Consider the following 17,008-nt stretch of genomic DNA (forward strand, 5'->3'; position numbering starts at 1 on the left):
TATTTTCCAAACACAACACAGGAATGCAGCTCCCTTGTAAATGAAGGCAATGCAAGCCTTGTTCTCTCCTTTTCCCACCCTACCATTCAAAGACCTGAATAACCTTTCCAGGTGAAGCAGCAATTCATTTGTACTTCTTCCACTTGCAGGTACTACATTCTAATATTTTTAAAATTTAAAATTTTGTTTTTTTTTAAGTTAAATTTAGACATACAACATAGTAACAGGCCATTTTGGCCCTTGAATCTGTGCCATCCCATTACACCCAATTAACTTCCAAGGGTGGGAGGAAACTGGAGCTCCCGGGGAAAACCCATGGAGACATGGGGAGTGAGTACAATCTCATTATAGACAGCGTGGAATTCAAACCCCAGTCCCATTCACTGGCATTCTGTTAACCGGTATGCCAACTGAGCTGTTAATGTTTTTAATGTGGTCTCTTCTATATCAGAGAAACCAAATGCAGATTGGGTAAACACTTTGCAGAACACCCACATCCAGTCTGCAGAGGTGACCATGAGCTTCCCATTGTATGTCACTTGAATTGTCCATCCCACATTCCACAGACATATCAATCTGTGACTTCCTGCACTATTACACTGAGAGCTAATGCAAGCCTGTGGAACAGAACCTCATCTTTCTCTAGATTCCCTTCTGGAACCTTTTGGGCTCAATATTGAATTCTACAGTTTCAAGGTACTTCAGTTCTCCATCTGTATGAATCTTCTCTCTGTGATATTGGCTCAGCCTGTCGTTTATTTCCTCCTCTCCCTTTTTATTATCTCTGGAAGCGTAGGATACTCCCAGCTTGACCTGCCAGTCTTGTCTTTCTGCTCTGTATTTCACATTTTCTACTTTCTTTGCCTAGGTTCTTTTTCATATGATTTCAGACTTTAACCCAGTGGTTCCCAACCCTTTTCTTTCCACTCACATACCCCTTTAAGTAATCCCTATGCCATCGGTGCTCTGTGATTAGGAAGGGATGCAGGCATTTAGACGTGTTTTTATGTGTGTGTGTCTGTACTTGAGTGTTTGTATGCATGTGTATTTGTGTGCGCGCGTCTGTGCCTGGGTGTGTATGTATCTGTTTTTATGTGTGTGTATGTGTGTGTGTGTGTGTGTGTGTGTGTGTGTGTGTGTGCCTATGTGTCTGTGTGTGTGACTGTGTGTATATTTGTGTTTGCATGTTTGTCTGTGCCTGTGCTTGTATCTCTTTGTGATTGTGTGTGTGTTTCGGAGAAGATGAGGGCAAGTAAGATGATTGCATGTATGGTGGTGATTTGTCTCCTCTGCGATATTGGTTTGGAGAATTATTATTGTGTTTTTTTTTTCTCTGTTCTTGGTGAAACGTTTTTCAAATATGACAGTTTGATTTGGAGAATATTCACATCCTATAATCCCACAGTTTGGGTAGGATACAAAGCCAAAACCATTCGGTCAAAATTTATGTCTTACCTTGTGCCATTAAAGTATGAGCTTATAATTTTTATATCTCCACCAGGCTTGTGATGGCTGCAATATTTTTTCACTTCCTCCCATGAAATTCTATCTTTTGCCTTCTTTAGGTCCCAACAATTGTCATACTCTTATTGTCTCCGGAAGCATTCAACTCGCACTCACTGTTGTGTTATGTAAATTGATGCATTAGAAATGAATAATTAACATTGGCATTGTTCAGAATAATTTGCATCATGCAGTTTTGAAATATTACATAATATAGTTCCGTTATGAGCATTGTATGCCAGCAAATACCTATCACTTCTGCTTTTATAATTGTGTGGCGGCTCACCACAAGGCAGGTGAACCGGCCCTGCTTGTAAGTCACGCGGCGGGGCAGCTGGTCAAAATGGCGCTGTCGGGGGTTTCCCTTTCTTCCAGCACGGGGCTCAGAAACCCGCACTGGGCGACCACATGATGCCCAGGTGACGTCAACGCCCTCCAGCTTGGTTGTCAGCCAGGTCCAGGCTGGGAGTATAAGTGCATCCCAGCAGCCTGCAATAAATCAATCTGCTCACTGAGCTCAACCCGTCTGGTTGTGTGTGTGTTATTGCAGGAGAAGTGTAGCCGCCGCTACAATTTGTGACCCCGACTGGTTCAAACGTCTTTTAAACCATTATGAGCCAGCCTAAGATCAGCGCTATAGCCGTGAAACTGCCTGAATTCTGGGTTGAGGAACTGGAGACCTGCTTTGGCAACGCGGAGGCCCAGTTTCACCTCCGCCAGATTTCATCCGACATGACCAAATCCTACCATGTGGTCTCTGCCCTGGACCAGGCCACCGCCAGATGCGTGTTGCACCTTGTTCAGCACCCACCCATCGAGGACAAGTATGAGACCATCAAGCAAGTGCTTATCGGGTCCCTCAGACTATCCAGACACCAGCGTGCCGCTCGGGTGCTCAACTTCGATGCCCTGATGGACAGTTCCCCGATGGAACTGATGGATGAGATGCTCTCTCATGGGTGAGCACACCAACTGTCCACTTTTCGAGCGCTTCTTCCTCAAACATATGCCCAGGAATATCCACCTGCTGCTGGTTCAGGAGAGCTTCACTGACCCGAGGAAGGTCACCCAGAAGGCCCAAGAGCTATGGCTCACACGATTCTCAAAAGGCTCAGTGGTCCAGCAGGTCCTGAAGCACGGGCCCGACCACGCCAAGCCCGCCCCTAACACTACAGTAGAGCACCCAGTCCCTGCAGGGCTCCCCAAGAGCATAACCAAGGCCACAGCATTTGCTTCAGGCCTTTGCTTCTATCACCAGCACTGGGGAGACAAGGCTCAGAAGTGTCATCAGCCCTGCTCGTTCCAGGGAAATGACCAGGCTGGCCACACTTAATGGCTGCAGCAGCTGGCCAAGGACACAGCCTTCTCTACCTGCGGGACTCAGTCAGCAGCTGGCGGTTCCTCGTTGACACTGGAGCCCAGATCAGCATCATCCTGGCCACGGCCATCGAATCCAGGAACCGACCTCATGGACCTCCCCTTCGTGCAGCCAATGCAATGGCAATCCAGATGTATGGAGACAAGACTGTCCACTTCCAGATTGGCCAACGGAATTTCACGTGGAGGTTCACCGTCTCGTCCCTCCTGACTGCCATCCTGGGTGCAGACTTCCTCCTTGCACATGGGCTTCTGGTGGACATTTGAGGTAGGCACCTGGTGGAAGCCCGTACCTTCCAGGCCGTTCGCCTTGATGCCACCCGCTCAGAGCAACTGCAGATGGCCATGATCAGCACACCCAGAGATGAGTTCCAGCAGATCCTGGACAAGTTCCTGACATTCCTCAAGCCACAGTTCTCTGCTCCCTCGCTGCGCCAATGGGTGTTCCCACCCAGGGCCGCCGGTTCACGCTAAGGCACGCCAGGTCCCGCCTGACAAGCTCCAGGTAGCGAAGGAGGAGTTTTTGCACCTGTTGGAACTGGGGATAATTTGGCGGTCCGACAGCCCATGGGCCTCACCACTCCACCTGGTCCCGAAAGCCTCCGGCGGCTGTTGTCCCTGCGGAGACTATTGACAGCTTAACGAGGCAACTGTTCCTGACCGTTACCCCATCCCTCACATCCAGGACTTTACGGCCAACCTGCACGGCGCGAGGGTCTTCTTCAAGGTTGACCTGGTGCGTGGGTATCACCAGATCCCAGTACACCCTGAGGACATACCCAAGATGGCCCTCATCACCCACTTTGGATTGTTCGAATTCGAATTCCTGCGCATGCCATTCAGGCTTAAGAACACCGCTCAGACATTCCAGAGCCTATGGGCAAGGATTTGGGTTTCGTCTTTATTTATTTGGATGACATCCTCGTCACCAGCAAGGACCGGGCGCAACACAAGGCCCACCTATGTATCCTTTTCTCCTAGCTGGCTGACTTTGGCCTTACCATTAACCCGGCCAATTGCCAGTTCGGGAAAGAGTCCACGCAGTTCCTGGGTCATACCATTACGGCTGAAGGAGCCACGCCCACCGCTGTGAATGTCGCCGCTATCAGGGTGTTCCCACGCCCGGACAGCCTCAAGGGGTTCCAGGTGTTCACGGGTATGGTAAACTTTTACAACTGCTTCATCCCAGAAGCTGTGCACATCATGCAGCCGCTGTTCGCCCTCATCACAGCCAAGCACAAGACGCTCGCTTGGAACCCAGAAGTCTGCACCACATTCGAGGCCACCAAGGATGCCCTGGCGAAGGCTGCCATGCTCGCCCACCCGCACACTGACCTGCATATGGCACTTTCTGTCGATGCCTCTGCCACAGCCGTCAGTGCCATTCTGGAGCAGCAGATGGATGGACATCGGAAGCCACTGACATTCTTCAGCCTCCTGCTTCGCCCACCAGAACGCAGGTATAGTGCCTTCAATTGCGAGTGACAGGGCATCTACCTGGCAGTGCAGCATTTCCGCTATTTTTTGGAGGGGAGGACTTTTGCCATCTTCACCGACCTCAAAACCCTCACCCAGGCGCTTGTGATGGCAAAAGATCCCTGGTTGGCCCGCCAGCAGCATCACCTCTCCTTCATGTCGGAGTTTGCCACTGACATTCGGCACAAGGCGGGGAAGGACAAAGTGGTTGTCGATACACTCTCGCCACCAGCTATCTGCGCGCTGATGCCCAGCCTCGACTTCAACCAGCTCGCCCAAGACCAGGAAGCTGATGAGGAGATGAGGCCCCTCAAGACCGCCATCACCGACCTGCAGTTCCGACACCTCCCGACTCCGACCGGCAAAGGCACCATCCTGTGCGATATCTCCTTGGGCACCCCACGACCAGTGGTTCCCCAGCAGTGGTGCAGGTAGGTTTTCCATCACATCCACGACCTTTCACATCTGCCCATCAGGTCCACGCTCCGGATGGTGGCAGAACGCTTCGTATGGCATGGGCTGCGAAAGCAGATCGTGTACTGGGCCAGAACATGCACCCATTTCCAGACATCCAAGGTGCACAGGCACACCAGGATGCCTGTAGAAGAGTTCGAGCAAGTCCGGGAATGGTTCAGCCACATTCACGTAGACATCGTCAGGCCCTTACACATTTCCCGGGGCAACCGTTACCAGTTTATGGTGGTGGATCGCACCACTTGCTGGCCCGAGGCAATCCGGATGCCAGATGCCTCCAATGACTCCTGCTCCCGAGCACTGTTGCGTGGTTGGGTCACCTGGTTCGGCGTCCCGGCTCACCTCACCAGCGATCGTGGCACCCAGTTCACATCTGCGCTCTGGACACAACTCACCAATAGGTTGGGGATCCAGCTACACCACACCATAGCCTATCACCCGCAGGCCAATGGACTGGTCAAACATCTGCACCGCCACCATAAGTCGGCGATCATGGCCTGCCTCACCGGTCCCGATTGGATGGATGAATTGCCTTGGGTGCTCGCAAGGAAGATCTGCAGACGTCATCAGCTGAGCTGGTCTACGGCACACCACTGGCACTACCTGATGAGTTCATCAACACACATCATAATCCCCATTGGTCACCGCACAAACTACTTCCTCACCTCAGGGCATGCTTGGACTCCTTTGAACCCCCATCGCCGCCCAGGCATGGCACCCACCCGTCTCACGTTCCTGGCGAACTGCTTTCCACAGAGTATATTTTCATTTGGCAGTGCCTGACCGCGGCACCTCTGCAGTGACCGTACAAGGGGCCGTACAGGGTTGTACAGCGTTCTGGCTCGATGTTCACGCCGGACATGGGTGGCAGGTGGGAGCTGTTTACCATGGACAGGCTGAAGCCAGCACACCTCGATCCCACCGAGCCCGTGGTCATTGCCCAACCCAAGAAGTGAGGCCACCCGGCAAAAATGGACATTGGCGCCGGTTCTGGGGGGGGGGGGGTGGCTGAGGCGGCTCACCACAAGGCAGGCAAACTGGCCCCGCTTGTAAGCCACTCAGCAGGGCATCTGACCAAAATGGCGTCGTCAGGGGTTTCCCTTCCTTCCAGCAAGGGGCTTAGAAACCCGCACTGGGGGACCACATGACACCCAGGTGACATCAGTGCCCTCCAGCGCAGTTCTCAGCCAGGTCCGGGCTGGGAGTATAAGTGCAGCCCAGCAGCCTGCAATAAAGCAGTCTGCTCACTGAGCTCAACCAGTCTGGTTGTGTGTGTTATTGCAGGAGCAGTGTAGCTGCCGCTACATGCCTTTCTTTTGAAGGGACTGGGTAGAACTTGGACAGACTTGCATCATCAACCTTTGCACACACATTACCTCAGGGTATGGGGAGGACCTTGCGAATATTCAGACATTAGATGTCAAAATAAAGCTCAGTAGGTCTTTCTATTTGCTCTTGCATTTGTGTATTTGCATATGTGCAGGTGATCTTGGGCCAATAAATTCTTTTTAGGTAATTTTGTTCTCTTGATTACTTTTAACATTCACAAGCATGCAATAATGTCAGCTGTGAAAGCTGTGGAACCTGGGGTCAGGTCCCCGCAAGCCGTCAAACCTGTTCTACCAGTACAGGTGGCTGTTAAAGCTGAGTCAGATACCCATGCGCTGGCTGCCAGCCCTCAGCAGAAAATGGACTCAGTCCATGTTGGAAGAACAGTGTGTCCCCAGGGCAGGATGCGGGTAATTTTGGTGAACTGAAAAATCTCCTGCAAGGTAATTCATGGAGCAAAAAAAAAACATATCAAGTTAATGCTGCTTAAAATCTGAATGGACTAGACAAACAAATCAACTCACTGAAGCTACTTAAACACTGATGTACGGCAGTTGTTTTCCAAAGTGCTCTGACAGTACACGCATAAAAGACAACATTAACTAGGGATAAATGTAAAATGGGTTATAACAAACTAGCAGCCTGTTTTATACATCTCCCAATTTTTATTTCTTTTGGATTGACCTCAGTTAGATTAACTTTGCAAAAATCTGACAGCATAGTTGATGTAGCAGTTAGCGCAACACTGTTACAGCGTCAACAATTGGGGGCGGGATTCAAATATCATGCTGCAAGTAGTTTGTACGTTCTCTCTGTGTCTGCAGGGTTTTCCCCGGGGGATCCAGTTTCTTCCCACCGTTCGAAATGTACATGGGGTTGTAGATCAATTGCGTGTAATTGGGTGGCACGGGCTCATGGGCCGCAATGGCCGTTATCTTGCTGTATGTGTAAATAAAATTAAAAATCATACCCTGTGGATTAAAAAAAAATCTTATTCCATGTAAAATCAACCTATTGACGTACTTAATCTTTTGTTTCGAAGTTTATTTCTTCCATATCTGACATCTTCTGATGTGAGAAGAAGAAGTGTCCTCTCGGATAAGTCTGTCTGTTGTACTTATTTTCCGAATCAATAAACATCTTACAAGTAAACCTGTTTTCTATTTATGCATTCTATATTTTGATGTTTGCAAACAAACTGAGGCTCACATCTCATTAGAACTCCATTCAGCAAATCGTGTATGTCTAAAAATTCGAGTGGCCACCATTATGCGATAAATTGTCCTCATAAAACACCTTCCTTGAAAATAACCTGACGTCTCTCCTTTCCCTATCTCCTTTAGCACAAACATGATAAATTCTCACCTCATTCCTTATCATATCCAATTAACAATTGTTGGTGTGAATTCCTTCCCCATCATTTGAATTCTGAGACTTTTTGATATATCCCACTTCTCCCTTTTCTGATTTTTCCTTGAAGAATCATAGTGTATGCAGCCTATCACTAAGTAGATCACAAAGAAAATACTACTTATGGATGGGGAATAATCTCTAAGCAACTGCTTCCTGCTAAGCTACCACGAGAAGCATTTGCAACATCAGTCAGTGCTCCTAGTCTCCTGTCATCTCCCTAGACAGATGACAGGACCCTGATTGCAAAGATAACACATCGGTAACATGGAAAGTTGGCAGCATGGATAGGCCTGATAACTGAACAAAGTAAGAGATATTTTTTTTTAGACTGCAATGTCAGGAAAACTGCAGAAAAAAACTACAATTACTGCCCACATGGTTGTTCACACTGGGCACCTTTTTAGACTGCAAGTACCTGAGTGCAATAATCCAGGTGGTTGGACATGCAGTAGAGTAGATGACTGTCAATGAATCTTTCCAGTACAATTTACACTGCAAACTTCCTCCAAAAAGTTGTAGGGGTCCTGCAGGATAAATCGCGGTGCAGGAAGTGACTCAAAATTCCTGCACATTCCTTTTTAGATTGCCCGTGTAATGGCAAAATTCCTTGATTGTGCCGTTTTATGCCTGCAGTCTAAAAACCCTAAGTATTTCAATTTGTACGAAACAAATTGCCATTATTTCAAGGATGTGGCAGAATAGACTGACAGCTGTTGAGGGGTGAATGGGGATGGAAAAGCAAGGGAAGTGTAGGTTGGTTTAGAATCACTTACCAGTCTTCCTTTGCTAAGCTGACTAACATCTACAACAACTACACTGAACAATAAAGATTTTGCTTCCTGAACATTCTTGAGTGTATTTTATGGGTTTTGGGCTGGTGATGCAAAAAGCACTTTTTTTTTTCCTATCACATACCCTTATTTTAGAGGTAATCCATTTTTTGATTTCCTGTCTAGTAAATTGCCCACAATGTTAACTGTTTCGGTCAATCGAAACATGCCCTGATATGCATGAGTGCAGGTGCTATTCAAATGTTGCCTGTGCATGCTTAGTCAGGGTATAGGCAGACAGGCAAAAAAAGCAACTCACATATACAGATGCTGTGCATTACATTAATATATGGAGATTGAATGCATGTGATTGCACATGTTCCTCAGGCAATATCATAGTGAGTATACTTAACAATAGCATTTATTGACTTCAGGAAGATTCAAAACAACAGAAATATCCCATCAGTGTTGCAACAGCTGTAATACATTGTTTTACATTTGTGGCGAGTATACACTTAATGCTAAATTCAATAAAAAAAGTTAATGTTTCTCCAACTTCCTGCAGCAAATTTGAAATTATCTTTGTGTTCAGATTGAAGTTGTTTATCATAATCCCCATTTTTTTTCAGGAAGCAAACCTTTTTTTTTTAAATGTCCAGTGATTTAAAAATCTATTAACAAAGATGCTCACAGCTCATCAAAATCCTTTGCCCTATGGATCGAATTGCTTAGCTGTAGTAATAAGAGAAGAACTGATTGTCAGGTTATGGCATCTGGTGAGGTAATCCAAAGATTAATGAAAATACTGCCAGTCTTCCCCTCACTGTCTTTGCTCACTACAGTCTCATTCACATGAATTTACTAATCGTAGACATGGAAATGATTGGGATAAGTACTAAAATCCAAAGCAAGAATTCCTTTGTTCCGATTCCTTTCCAATGACCCTTTACTGGATTGTGAGAAAATAGAGATGTCGATGAGAACAAGGTATTAGCTGTAATTCCCCCTGAAACTGCACTGGCTCACAGACTGAACAGCCATTTTGGCATGAAGTATCAAAGGACACTTTATTTACAAAACATGATTTGAGTTATGAATCCAAGATGTCATTCTAGGAGCAAAAGCTTTGCTAATGAGTTGCTCCCCTGTTATTCAGTCACATTAGGACACAGGTAGGTATATCTGTAATTACCCTAGGGCACCAATTTACTCTCTGCCTTCCCCGACCAATCCAACAGCCAATCAGCGGGATTATATATAATGCAGTTCATTGAATTATCTCCACCAGAGTGGAAAGGTCCAAAGGTACCACAGTGATTTAACAGATGATTATTTTATTCTGGATTTTAGCTTGCTTTTCCTTTCAGTTTTTCACATTATGTTGACAATAGAAGTCTTTAACATTGTAAGTGTTCCCTTTAGGTTTTGTGATACTTCAAACAATTATATGTTTCCTTTGTTCTATGTCCGCTCTGAACAGCTGTCAAGAACACCCCATGAATTTTGTAATGATCTTCAGATCAGAATTGGATTGAGTGCAAAATTTATGGAAGTAATAAAATTGTTCATTTCTTTCTCAAACATAATAAACTAGTGTCACAACAGAGAGTTTGGAGCATGCAGTAAACTGTGCTTCCTTGCTTTGGGCCATTTAACCACGACACATGTTATTTTAGCAGCTGAGATTAAATAAGCACCCAATCATTTATCTGCATCAATGGATAAGTACGATCAAAGTGTAGATGGAGTCAGTGCTGCTTCATGTCAAAAATTTTGACTGTAGGTAATTTTACCCATGTCCTGTCATATATCAGTATAAGTTCAGGTAGGATTAGCCGAAACAGAACAGACAAGTCTTAAGACTGTACAGACTTAAATTTCCATAATCTTTTAAACAAGTACAAAATTAATCCAACTGAATCCGACCCAATCCATAAAACTGGGCAAACCTCCTCACCAATACTGCATATTTCCACAAACTGTTTTCCTTAGAGAAGGACCTTCAGACTGTGTTTGGATTTGTTGGTGTCAGACACCAATAAGCATTTGACTTCCTTTTAGAAAAAAAGTATTGCAATGATATTTAGAAAGTAAGTGTGATCAGTGATTGTGGATAACATTTTAAGATCATCTTCAATCATTTTACAACAAGGTATTGGCATTTAAAAGATTGGATACATCCTCAAAGTGCTAATTTATTAGGATAAACTCACTTTATGAAATGTATTGGATTATCAACATATATAATGATTTTCATGTGCGTATTCATGCAAAAGAAAAAAAATCATTACTCAATTCTATTTATACAAGTACACATTATTTTTTTATCAGCAATGCAAACTGTGTGCTAACTACTAACTGAATAATATCGTATTCACCTGTAAAATAATTAGTTATTATATCAGTGAAAAATTGCATTCACTTGATTTAATTTCATCAATAAGTATACTAGACCAGCCATTCTCAACCTTGTTTTGGATATGGCGGCCTGAGAAATCTGTGCAAAGTTTATTGGCCTCCTTCCTTGTGAAGCACTCAGGTTTAGTTGGTTTCTTCCGTACTTCTCTCCTACCAACTACATAAAAGAATATTGAGAATATTTCATGATTTCAGTCCTTGGCCCCTTGGGGAGCTGAGAATGGCTGTGCTAGACATGCAGCACATGGCCATTAAAAAAATGACCAAATGTAATAATAATTTTTTTTTTTAACATCTATGGAACCTACATACAAAATCACTACCATTAGCTTCCACTTCCATGTCACTAACACCTTGAACTTGTTGGTGATGTTTTTGGTTTGAATTCAAAGTGGTATTTTAAATTTAAATTAAATGTTTACATTTTTTTTAAATTTAGACATACAGCACGGTAACAGGCCATTTCAGCCCATGAGCCCATTCCGCCCAATTAAGCTATAACCCCGGAATGTTTTGAACTGTGGGAGGAAACTGGAGTGCACGGAGGAAACCTATGCAGACATGGGAGAGCATACAAACCCCTTACAAACAATGCAGGATTTGAACCCTGGCCATGATTGCTGGCAGTGTAACAGCATTGTGTTAACTGCTACATCAACCGTGCTGAAGTGGAATACATTATTCCAACCAAAGAGTTGTGGAATGGAAACTCTGAACATCCCCATAACTGATCACTTCCATCCACCCGACTGTACCTCGATGTGGACTCTTCAAAGTCTAGTGGCGGATGTGGAAACACCTGCCGAATGTGTAGTATTTGTAATGGATGTGAACCGTTACAAGGTGGGTTGCAAGTATTTGATATTTAAAATGTAATTATTTAAAATATAGTTAGATTTTTAAAGTTTATTCAATTCTTTTTTTATGTTTTATGTTGTCCTCTATTTTTAGCAGTACTTACATTTTATTTTTTTTAATGTTTCTAAATGTCATGGATCTTCACAAGAACTCAAGATCTTTGACGACAATAGCACATGGTTTGGGCTGGGAAGCTACTCACATAAAGCATTTCAGAGATATTAGTGAGTGGTAAAGTCATGCCCTTGTCAATCAGCTTGGTTCAAACTCTTTCTGAAATGTTATAATGGGACTAGTCACCAAAGAATAAATGTCATAGGTAAATGATCAGCAACTAGACAGTGAGCAGATTGGCAGAAATTTTCACACAATTTCCAGGGATAATTTCTAATGCTCAAATATGTCCTCACAAATTGCTTGTGATGAGCTGTATCTTTTTTTTATTACTGTTAATATAATTTGAATGGATTCACTTCAGTTAGTATTTTTATCTGCAGTTAGATGTTGGCTCATTTTCCACACCATTCTGCCTTGTCTCTAATACACTGACCTCATTCTGAAAACTGAGCAATTAAAGGGGAAAAAATGTCTACAACATAATGAGAGGCATAGATTGGGGGATAGCCATGACCTTTTTCCCAGGGTGAGAGTAGTAAACATCAGAGGACATCTGTACAAAGTGAAGGGGGAATGTTTAGGGGAGATGTCATGATAAGTTTTTTACACAGAGAGTAATGGTGCCTGGAATACATTACCAGGAGTAGTGGTGGAAGATTATTAAATATTTTACATTTAAAATTTTATTTAAAAAATATTTAAACATACAGCACGCTAACAGGCCATTTCGGCCTACAAGTCTGTGCTGCCCTATTAACCTATAACCCCAGTACATTTCAAATGATTGGAGGAAACTGGACCCCCAGGGAAAAATCCACCAAACATGGGGAGGAGGTACAAACTCCTTATGGGACCATGGGATTCGAACCCCGATCTCAATCGCTGGCATTGTAAAGGCATTGCGCTACCAGCTACACCAGCAATGCCGCACAATAGGAACATTTAAAAGACTCTTAGACAGACACATGGATGAAAGAAAAATAGAGGGTTATGAGGGTGGAAAGGTTTAGATTTTTGTTTATAGAGGTCTGCACAACATCATGGACGAAATTCAAGTATGGGGGTGTAATGTTCTATGTTAACATTTAACTCACCTATTTTCATCCAATGAATATGTACCAACAGCATATGGGCATATAAAAATGATCAAAAGTAATAATTTAAAAGATTTAACACCTATGGAATCTGAATAATGACACTTATTGTTTAGTTCCTGGAAGGGGCAAGTAATTTCATTATCATTACTTTGCAGCAATGAAAATCATCTCTGCCTCCGGAAGAACTCAACCACTCTGTTGAATATCTCATTTGCTTATCTGATATCAGACACTTACAGCAAACAATCTAGTCCAACCTCTAACCTGCTCAAGTTCATTTATTGTCATCCGATTGCACATGTACAATCTGAAGAAACAGTGTTCTTTAGTCATCTTTGCAAAACATGTAGACACATAGCCAGATATAACAGACATGCAGACAAAGCAAAAAAGTGTGGATAAATCCCCAGAGACTGACCAGATATTCTCTCAAACCATAAGGGAATCTAGTATGAATATTGTAGGGATCCTAGCAGAAATATTTAAAATGTCCTTAGCCACAGGTGAGATGTCAAAACATTGGAGGGTAGCTCGTGATGTTATGTTGTTTAAAAAAAGGTTCAAAAGTAACCCTGGAAATTATAAGACGGTGAGCCTGACATCAATAGTAGGTAAATTATTGGAAAGTGTCCTAGGAGATTGGATATACAATTATTTAGATAATCATAAACTGATTACAAATAGTCAACATGGCTTTATGCATCATATGTTGTGCTTAACTAATCTCATACTGTTTTTGAGGAGATTATCAAGAAAGTTGATGAAGTAAATACTTAATGTTGTCTATACAGAATTTAGTAAGACCTTTGACAACATGGGAGGATATTCAGGAAGGTTCATCTGTTCAGTATTCATGGAGAGGTAGTAAACTGGATTTGACATTAGCAAGACGGGAGAAACCAGGAGTGGTAGAGAATGATTGCCTCTCAGGCTGGAGGCCTTTAACTAGTTGTTTGCCTCAGGGATCAGTGCTGGGACCATTTTTGTTTGTTGTCTATATCAATGATCTGGATAATAACGTGGTAAATTAGATCAGCAAGTTTGCATATGACATAAAGGTTAGAGTCATTGTGAACATAGAGGAAGGCTTTCAAAGTTTACTGTGATGTAATATTTGTAGATGTACTTGGAAGATGTCTATTGCTGCTGGGTTTTGGGGTCCTCTGGGCTCGTAACATTATAGAGGGATCGGCATCTGAAAAATTGGCTAAAAAATGACAGATAGAAGTTAATGAAAACAATTATGAGATGTTGTAATTTGGAAAGACATACCAAGGTAGGACATACACTGTACATGATAGGACAATTCTCAGAACATAGCATTACAGGTATATAGGGTTGCAAAGAGAGTTATTTTGGCATATTGGCTGTCATAAATCAAAGTATTGAGTATAGGAGTTGGGATGTTACATTAAAATTTATGGTGAGGCCAAATTTGGAGTATTGAGTGCAGTTTTGGTCACCTAACCTCAGGAAAGATATCAATAAGATTGACAGAGTGCAGAAAAGATTTACAAGGTTGTGGCTGGGTCTTCAGGAACTGAGTTACAAGGAAAGGTTAAACAGGTAGGACTTAATTCCCTGGACCACTGAAGAATGATGGGAGATTTGATAGAGGTAAACAAAATTATGAGGGGTATTGATAGAGTAAATGCAAGAAGGCTTTTACCACTGAGGTTAGATGAGATACAAACCAGAGGACATAGGTCAAAGGGTGAAAGGGGAAAAGTTTCGGGGATACATTAGGGAGAACTTCACACAGATGGGGAGTGTGGAATGAACTGTCAGCTGAAGCGGTGAACATGGGCTCAATATTCACATTTAAGAAAAATTTGAACAGGTACCTGGATGGGAGAGGCAGGAATGTCTATGGACTGGGTGCAGATTAGTGGGATGAGGCAGAATAATAGTTTGGCACAAACTAGAAGGACTTTTCAGTGCCAACCGCTCAGTCCAAGATTCCGCCCTGCTCCAGCTCCCTCAACAGCCCCTAAGGCTAGAGCTGGATGAGGTTCCCACCCTGGATGAGACATATAAGGCAATCGAACAACTGAAAAGTGGCAAAGCAGCAGGTATGGATGGAATCCCTCCAGAAGTCTGGAAGGCTGGCGGCAAAACTCTGCATGCCAAACTGCATGAGTTTTTCAAGCTTTGTTGGGACCAAGGTAAACTGCCTCAGGATCTTCGTGATGCCACCATCATCACCCTGTACAAAAACAAAGGCGAGAAATCAGACTGCTCAAACTACAGGGGAATCACGTTGCTCTCCATTGCAGGCAAAATCTTCGCTAGGATTCTACTAAATAGAATAATACCTAGTGTCGCCGAGAATATTCTCCCAGAATCACAGTGCGGCTTTCGCGCAAACAGAGGAACTACTGACATGGTCTTTGCCCTCAGACAGCTCCAAGAAAAATGCAGAGAACAAAACAAAGGACTCTACATCACCTTTGTTGACCTCACCAAAGCCTTCGACACCATGAGCAGGAAAGGGCTTTGGCAAATACTAGAGCGCATCGGATGTCCCCCAAAGTTCCTCAACATGATTATCCAACTGCACGAAAACCAACAAGGTCGGGTCAGATACAGCAATGAGCTCTCTGAACCCTTCTCCATTAACAATGGCGTGAAGCAAGGCTGTGTTCTGGCACCAACCCTCTTTTCAATCTTCTTCAGCATGATGCTGAACCAAGCCATGAAAGACCCCAACAATGAAGACGCTGTTTACATCCGGTACCGCACGGATGGCAGTCTCTTCAATCTGAGGCGCCTGCAAGCTCACACCAAGACACAAGAGAAACTTGTCCGTGAACTACTCTTTGCAGACGATGCTGCTTTAGTTGCCCATTCAGAGCCAGCTCTTCAGCGCTTGACGTCCTGCTTTGCGGAAACTGCCAAAATGTTTGGCCTGGAAGTCAGCCTGAAGAAAACTGAGGTCCTCCATCAGCCAGCTCCCCACCATGATTACCAGCCCCCCCACATCTCCATCGGGCACACAAAACTCAAAACGGTCAACCAGTTTACCTATCTCGGCTGCACCATTTCATCAGATGCAAGGATCGACAATGAGATAGACAACAGACTCGCCAAGGCAAATAGCGCCTTTGGAAGACTACACAAAAGAGTCTGGAAAAACAACCAACTGAAAAACCTCACAAAGATAAGCGTATACAGAGCCGTTGTCATACCCACACTCCTGTTCGGCTCCGAATCATGGGTCCTCTACCGGCACCACCTATGGCTCCTAGAACGCTTCCACCAGCGTTGTCTCCGCTCCATCCTCAACATCCATTGGAGCGCTTACATCCCTAACGTCGAAGTACTCGAGATGGCAGAGGTCGACAGCATCGAGTCCACGCTGCTGAAGATCCAGCTGCGCTGGATGGGTCACGTCTCCAGAATGGAGGACCATCGCCTTCCCAAGATCGTGTTATATGGCGAGCTCTCCACTGGCCACCGTGACAGAGGTGCACCAAAGAAAAGGTACAAGGACTGCCTAAAGAAATCTCTTGGTGCCTGCCACATTGACCACCGCCAGTGGGCTGATATCGCCTCAAACCGTGCATCTTGGCGCCTCACAGTTTGGCGGGCAGCAACCTCCTTTGAAGAAGACCGCAGAGCCTACCTCACTGACAAAAGGCAAAGGAGGAAAAACCCAACACCCAACCCCAACCCACCAATTTTCCCCTGCAACCGCTGCAATCGTGTTTGCCTGTCCCGCATCGGACTTGTCAGCCACAAACGAGCCTGCAGCTGACGTGGACTTTTTACCCCCTCCATAAATCTTTGTCCGCGAATCCAAGCCAAAGAAAAAAAAAAGAAGGACTGAAGGGCCTGTTTCTGTGCTGTAATGATCTATGATTCTAATACAAATGCAGGACAAATATACATATATAAAAGTAAAGAAATAAATTTTGTTTAGAAATATTAGAATCTCATATGTTTAGGTTGAGCAGTTCCTTTGGTCGTTCTGCATTCTTGCTACCTGGGGTGGGGGGGGGGGGGAAGATCTTATCAGGTGGAAATAGAAAATGAACAGATATAAAAAAAATTGTTGGGGGAACAGCAGATCAGATAGCATCAAGGTCTTGAAATGTTTAATCAATATTTAGGATTGGACACTTTGTAAAGTCTTTAAGAATAAATGAAATGTCACATATAAAGGAAGAGAGAAGC

General features: G+C 44.2%; 1 protein-coding gene across 1 annotated transcript in view; it reads left to right on the forward strand.

The window, feature by feature from the left end:
• Positions 1-612: 612 nt before the first annotated feature.
• The window catches only part of LOC138739178 (SLIT and NTRK-like protein 6), a 93,478-nt gene continuing 77,082 nt past the window's right edge, over positions 613-17,008 (forward strand). Inside the window, exon 1 of the mRNA XM_069890735.1 lies at positions 613-696. The gene's annotated coding sequence lies outside the window, so the exon portion shown is untranslated. The remainder of the gene's footprint in view (positions 697-17,008) is intronic.

This window comes from Narcine bancroftii, chromosome 7 (assembly GCF_036971445.1).
Source record: "Narcine bancroftii isolate sNarBan1 chromosome 7, sNarBan1.hap1, whole genome shotgun sequence".
NCBI classification, from domain to species: domain Eukaryota; kingdom Metazoa; phylum Chordata; class Chondrichthyes; order Torpediniformes; family Narcinidae; genus Narcine; species Narcine bancroftii.